At 40.8% G+C, this 6,676-nt stretch overlaps 1 protein-coding gene across 2 annotated transcripts in view; it reads right to left on the minus strand.

Moving 5' to 3' along the window:
* TMEM267 (transmembrane protein 267) overlaps window positions 1–4,499 on the minus strand; it is a 44,757-nt gene extending 40,258 nt beyond the window's left edge. Inside the window, exon 1 of one of the 2 annotated variants that reach the window (XM_017533169.2) lies at window positions 4,445–4,499. The gene's annotated coding sequence lies outside the window, so the exon portion shown is untranslated. The remainder of the gene's footprint in view (window positions 1–4,444) is intronic. The other variant, XM_037740183.1, reaches the window with a different exon arrangement.
* Window positions 4,500–6,676: the final 2,177 nt, after the last annotated feature.

A 6,676-nucleotide genomic window follows, 5' to 3' on the forward strand; every position in this document is an offset into this window, starting at 1 on the left:
GACGGGGTTTCACCATGTTGACCAGGATGGTCTTGATCTCTTGACCTCGTGATCCACCCGCCTTGGCCTCCCAAAGTGCTGGGATTACAGGCTTGAGCCACCGCGCCCGGCGTAGTATAACTTTTCTATTAGTCAATTTGACTATGAATCAAAAACCATAAAAAAAAAGCATACACTTTTGAGGCTACATTTCCAATTCTAGGAAAATAAGGAAATAATTAGATAAATATGAAGAGCTACATATGAATGTTCAGCATAGCATTGCTTACAAGAAAAAACTTAAAACAATATATATGTCTAAAATATGGCACTAGTGAAATAAATTCCATAAATACACAGCCATTAAAAAATACTTATTCTCATATTTACTGACCTAGAAAGATGTTCAGTAAATATTAAATTTTAAGGGTAGCCTATAAAATAATATGTAAAAAATTACATTTTTGTTAAAACATATATACAGGTATATTAAAAAATCTGGAAGGCTGATCATTTGGTTTATTTTTCAGTGGTGGGCTACAAATATAATCATTACTTTTTTTCTTTTTTTTGAATTTTTGAAAAATTTCAAAGTCTTACTATTATGACTATAAAATCAATAAAGCTACTTTGAAAATTTGAAGCCAGAAGTAATTAAACAACTCATACTTGATTAATTATTAAAGTCAGCCTCTTAAAAGTGTAATTTTAAAAATGTAATAAAAAATTTTTTAACATTATATACATATATTAACAAACATGTTAAATATATAACACTAATTGGTATTAATAAAATTACACCCAATCTCATAAATCAAATTTATGGTATAATATAAAGACAATTTGTTCATAGTTATGTAATAAGACACAAGAAAAGTCCATATTAAAGATTTCTATATCTTCACGTGAAATAACTTACGCAGATTTCTTATGTGAAGAATACTTACTATGCAGATAACTATTGTTTACATGATAATGGAGTCAACAATAATCCTCATTCTTGGTCATTTGCAATAATGAAAATTGTTCTCTAAAGCATTAAGATGGATTATTTTCTAAAGATTCTTCCAGGGTCTGGAAATAATGACTTTCAAGTACTCTCAACCAAGAGATGTGACCAAAATGCAAAAAAATGCAAAAGATGCCTCCATTACACAGTGATGAATCCTTTCTATAAACCACAGTCATGAATCCTTTCTATAAACCAGGATTTACAGCATCACGAATTATGAATCGTCTCCTTTAGAAAATAAACATTCAACACCTGAATGGATAAAGAAGTCAACATATTTAAATATTTAATGCATATAACTTTAAAGTTGATTAAATGTCCCTTTGAACAAAAAATAAATGCCCTTATCCACTTAGCTGGACTGAAACTGGGACACTGAAAACTTGAATTAATGGCCAACCCCGAGCAGCAGCAGCAGTGTAAGCAGCAATATTCCCCTCCTTCAGTAAGGTATGGCCTGTAAGTTAGCCCTAAGGGGAAAGAAGGCCATTCAGGTATGAGAAGAACCTAGGCTGGGCACAGGACTACACAGATGCCCAACTAAACTCATGTTTATGTATACATTTAATCACAAATTTTCTTTTCCTGTCTTAGAGACAAAATCTTACTCTGTCGCCCAGGCAAGAGTGCAGTGGCACGGTCCTAGCTCACTGCAGCCTCTAACACCTAGGCTTAAGCAACTCTCCTGACTCAGCCTCCTGAGTAGCTGGAACTACAGGCAAGTGCCACCAAGCTTGGGTAATTTTTTTTTTCTTTTTTTTGAAGAGATAGGGTCCCTCTATGTTGTTCAGGCTGGTCTCAAATTCCTGGCCTCAAGTGATCCTCCTGTCTCAGCTTCCCAAAGCACTGAGATTACAGGAGTGAGTCACTGAGCCTGATCTAATTACAAATTTATTTTCAACTCTCGTTCCAGAAGGAAGACAAAAATAAAAAGCCAATATCCACCTAACTGCAAATTTCATGATGTCCTTATAAAGCCAGGGCACTGTATCTTCTTTCACTCAGGGAGCAATTTTAAATAAAATAATTACAATATATATTTAAATGTTAATAACCTTACTTTTTTTTTTGACAAGGTTGCTCTGTCACCTAAGCTGAAGTGTAGTGGCATGATCATAGCTCACTGTAACCTTGAACTCATGGGCTCCTGCTTCAGCCTCCTAAGTAGCTAGGACTACAGAAATGCACAACTATACTTGGCTAATTTTTTGTTTTTTAAATGTTTTGTAGAGATGGGGGTCTCACTGTGTTGACCAGGCTGGTCTTCAACTCCTGGCCTCAAGTAATCCTCCCACCTTGCCCTCCCAAAGTGCTGGGACTACAGGCATAAACCACCATGCCCAAACTACTAACCCTACATTTTACATGATAAGTTCAGATTTTAAAAGGATTAGTTGGCTAATAAAGTGTCATGAGCAAAGCGAAAAATCAAAAGATTATTTGAACTTACATGACGATTCAAATTTAAAGCGACCTCAAAAAGCAAAATTTACTGTTTACAAATAACTGTATCATGGTTTATGAATAGGAACACATATATTAGACATAATGGGTATAATATGAATGCATTTTATCATTGGAAAGTACAAAACAGCTTGTTTGATCAAAGAGGAAGGAAAAGCTCAGAGTGAACTTGAAAACATCTTTCAGCCCCAGTCAAGCCTTCAGATGCCCCCAGCCACTGCCGACATGCTGACTGCAACTTCATGAGACCCTGGGCCAGAACTACCCAGCTAAGTCTTGACCACACAGAAAGAATGAAATTATTGTTCACTGTTTTATGCCTCTAAGTTTTGGTGTTATTTGTTATGCAGTAGATTCCGAGAACAGTACTATTCCTATTTTTAAGAACGGTATAATTGCACTTCCAGAACCCACACTTCTGGCATCTATTCTACTCCAACTACTGGTGCAGGTATTTAACATCTGGCTTAGATTCTGAGTATTACAGAAAGAAAAATTTACTAAGTGTTCTTCCTGTATTACTCATTGTCTCTGAATAATACACCTAAGTGTACTCATTTTTTTGCTTAAACTTTTTCTTTCCTTTTCCACTTCTTATTCCTCCTCCTACAAATAAAACGAATTCCTGCATCTCCTAAATTCATAAGCCTTAAGTTTATTTTACATATTCACTTTGAGAAGATTTCTTAAGAGTAGTGATTATAATTTTCTTTTAAACTTGTCATGCATAAAATCCAATGTGCTCAAGGATTAAATATTTCATTTTACTAATACAAGGGGTAAGCACATAATCAATCCTCAGCCTATGAACTAAAGATACTGTTTGGGATGACTTCTCTGACATAATCGACATATAAATTTCTTCCTATGACTTGTAGAAGCTACTTTCTGCCATGGCCAAACTTTGTCACACTCCATCCGCCTTATAGCAAATGCCACTAACTTTGGGACCTTCGGAGTATACATAGCAGTACCCTTCTCCTTCCTGAATTCCACAAACGTATAATTAGCTGGTCACTTTAATTATACGTTATCGTGTATTGTTTGCTAATAATCTCTTAGGCTTTATTTCTGTCAAAACAAATAGCTGATAAATTCTCTAAGTAAATGTCATTTGTTTTAACTTTCTCTCTCCCCACCGACCTTACAAATTATATGCAAAAACGTAAGGTCAAAACTAGTCCAAATTCCAGAAACGGCCTTTATTATTCTTTACCAGTAAGTCCTCTTCACTGTAGTTGCTGTGAAACTTAATAATTTAATTTCTTTAATGGAAAAATATCAAAGCAGATGCCAAATCTGATGCAATTGACAAAGAAAGGAAACATAAATCTTGCTTACTTTCGCTGAAGCTTTTTATAGCCATCAGATGTCTGCACTTAAAATGTTTAATTCCTGTGCCCATTACGAATAAAACAAAATTCTGAATTTCAACATGTTTGAAGCCTCAGAAGTTCCCACACATCCTTTTCTGAGGCTACTGTGATGCAATAATTTTTAAAATGTCATTTTAAAAAATGGACCAAGCCGCAGGGAAGGGACCATGTCACACTTTCAGCATTCAAGCCTCAAGAGCTCCGGGAAGCGAAGAGCTCTTACACCGGTTAAGGATAGCAATGGGCTCCTCCTTCAAGACCCCCGGAACCCTACGCTTGGACAGAAAAAGGCTAGCGGCGCGGAGCCTACGCGGAGGGCTGGGGTCTAGGGGGATCTAGAAACAGGGCGAAGTCGGAGGGCGGCGCCAGGACTCCTCGCAGACCCTAGGGCCGCGGGACAGTGTCAGCTCGTGGGTCACACGCACCCAGTAGGCTCCTGGCTCCCGCGTGCCTGACGTTCCAGCATGCCCTCCCACCCGCAACCAGACCCTCCAGACATCAGACTCCGGTGGTCCGCGTCTGCGGTCTCCCACCTCAGCACGCAGTTCTGCGGCGCCCACCCCGCCCCCTCCCCCGCCCACCCAGTCCCTCGCGGAGGCTCAGCCGTACCCACCCCGGGCTCTCAGAGTTCAAACAAGCAGCACCTCCAGCAGCAGCCCCGCCCCTCTCCTCCGCCCCTTGGTCGGCACCATAGAGATGTCGGCTGCCGGCCAGAGCGGCTTCAGACCCGAGCGTCGGCCGAGGGGATGCCGGGATACTGGGCAGCTCCAAACCAAAAGGAAGCGACACGAGTGCTGTTTGGGGCAGTGGGTAGATACCCCGAGTTTCTCCTCGCCCACCCTAGACTCCGACCCCCAAAAAAGAAACTTTTGGGTCGTCTGGGTGAGAGGAGAGAAGTGCCTTGTTAGTTTCCTTTTGTCAGACCTTAGGATTCGTTTCTTATTTTGGCCGGAGCCGTGCCACCAACGTTTCCGAGTTCCCCACGTGGGGACAGAGAAGTGTCCTCCCGAATGCCAGGCGCACAGGCTTTACTGCGAGACGCTTGAGCTAGGAGGCTCGGCCGTCGGGTCTGGAAGGTGCAGCGATACTGCTAACGTCCTTCCGTGAATCCCTTAAGGTGAGCAACGGAGCTTTTCACTAAACTGAGGGACCGCGAGACCTCGCAGACCCGCCGCTCCTCGGTAGCCCTTCATCGCCCCCTTGGGGATTTCTTGATAATTCTTTGCCACGATGAGGGCGGATGTTGTGGAGCTACTGTTTGTGGACCCAAGAAGCATAACTAGAACACATAATCATGACGACTAAATCCTCAGGAGTCGAAAAAGCAACTCCATACAGGGTAGTTTGACCCTAACTAAATCGCAATCACAAGAGTTTGTTTACTGGACTGTGGCTAGGTCCCATCCCGTCCCTGCCTCAGAGTGGTGGCTGCTGTCAGCACCAAGGAGATACCAGCTGGACGTTTGATTATAGGAATCATGGGCCCAAAAGAAGAGGCCCAAGGAGGGACATTCTTCTTTCCCTTTTCTACCTACAGTTTCTTAAATCAAGTGTCAGATGGATAGCAAGTGCATCAAGGGGTGGGATCATCGTAATTACACAGTTGAAGAAGACCACAGAAAATGCTTCAATCTCAAGGCAAACTCCTAGGCCACCCCCTGAATTTCAGAGTTTCTCAATCATAGAACTCACTTCTTGTCACAGTCTTGGTTTTTAGCCAATGTAAAAGACTCAACTGACAGGGAAAATTAAACACATTTTAACCCCCACATACCTTAAAGAGAATTAAAAATATCTCTCAGCAAATGTAGTTATGATTTTGAGTGCTTTTAGCCATATTAAGGACAATTTTTCTCCGTTGAATGCAGCAATAATTTGGCATTACCCTTTTGGCAGCGTGGAACAAGTCTTACAGGTCTTATGGAGCTGTTGAGGAACAACATAGATGGCTTCATGCAAACCCAAACAATGTAATAATAGTTCTTTTCTCTATAGTCAGTCTACTGCCTGGAGATGCTTATTCATTTCTTTTTTCTATTTTTTTTTTTCTTTAGAGACAGGGTCTCCCTCTGTTGTCTAGGCTGGAGTTCAGTGGCGCAATCATAGCTCACTGCAGCCTTGACCTCCTGGGCTCAAGGGATTCTCTGGCCTCAGCCTCTGGAGTAGCTGGGACCACAGTCACATGCCATCTCGCAGGTAACTTTTAAGTTTTTTTAGAGATAGGTATTTCGCTATGTTGCCCAGACTGGTGTTGAAGTCCTGGGCTCAAGTGATCCCCCGCTCCTTGGCTTCTCAAAGTGTTGGGGTTACAGGTGTGAGCCACTGTGCCCAGCTTACTGATTCATTTATACAACACAAACTGAGTGCTCTCAGTGGGTTACAGAATGACTGTGGAGCTCAAGTTTTACCATAGGGTGTAAACTACAAGGAAACAAACAAGCTAGACAGATTGTAGTAAGTAGTATAAAGGAAGTAAATAGGGTGATGTATTAGGCTTGGGAGAGGCTAACTTTAGTTAGTTATTAAGGGAGGCCCTTATGAGGAAGTGGCACTTGTTTGAGAATTGAAATGTGAAGGAATCCAGTGTCAGAGGAACTATATAAAAAGGCATTGTGTCCCTTTAACTTAGTGACATCACTCCTGATCTATGCTCTTTTCTCTCCATTTTTCTCCTTGTTTTCTCTGTTACTGCTTGCCTTTTATTTGAAGAGCCAGGTCTTTTATAGAAATCAGAAAGAACATTTTCTGGTTGTCTTTGGTGTAATCTTTACATTTTTATAGATGTGTGGTTTTGTTCTTTCCTAATAGACAACTTTATAATAAGCAGTACTTTTGGTGAGCTCAT

This window comes from Cebus imitator, unplaced genomic scaffold (genome assembly GCF_001604975.1).
Source record: "Cebus imitator isolate Cc_AM_T3 unplaced genomic scaffold, Cebus_imitator-1.0 Scaffold80, whole genome shotgun sequence".
Lineage (NCBI taxonomy): Eukaryota > Metazoa > Chordata > Mammalia > Primates > Cebidae > Cebus > Cebus imitator.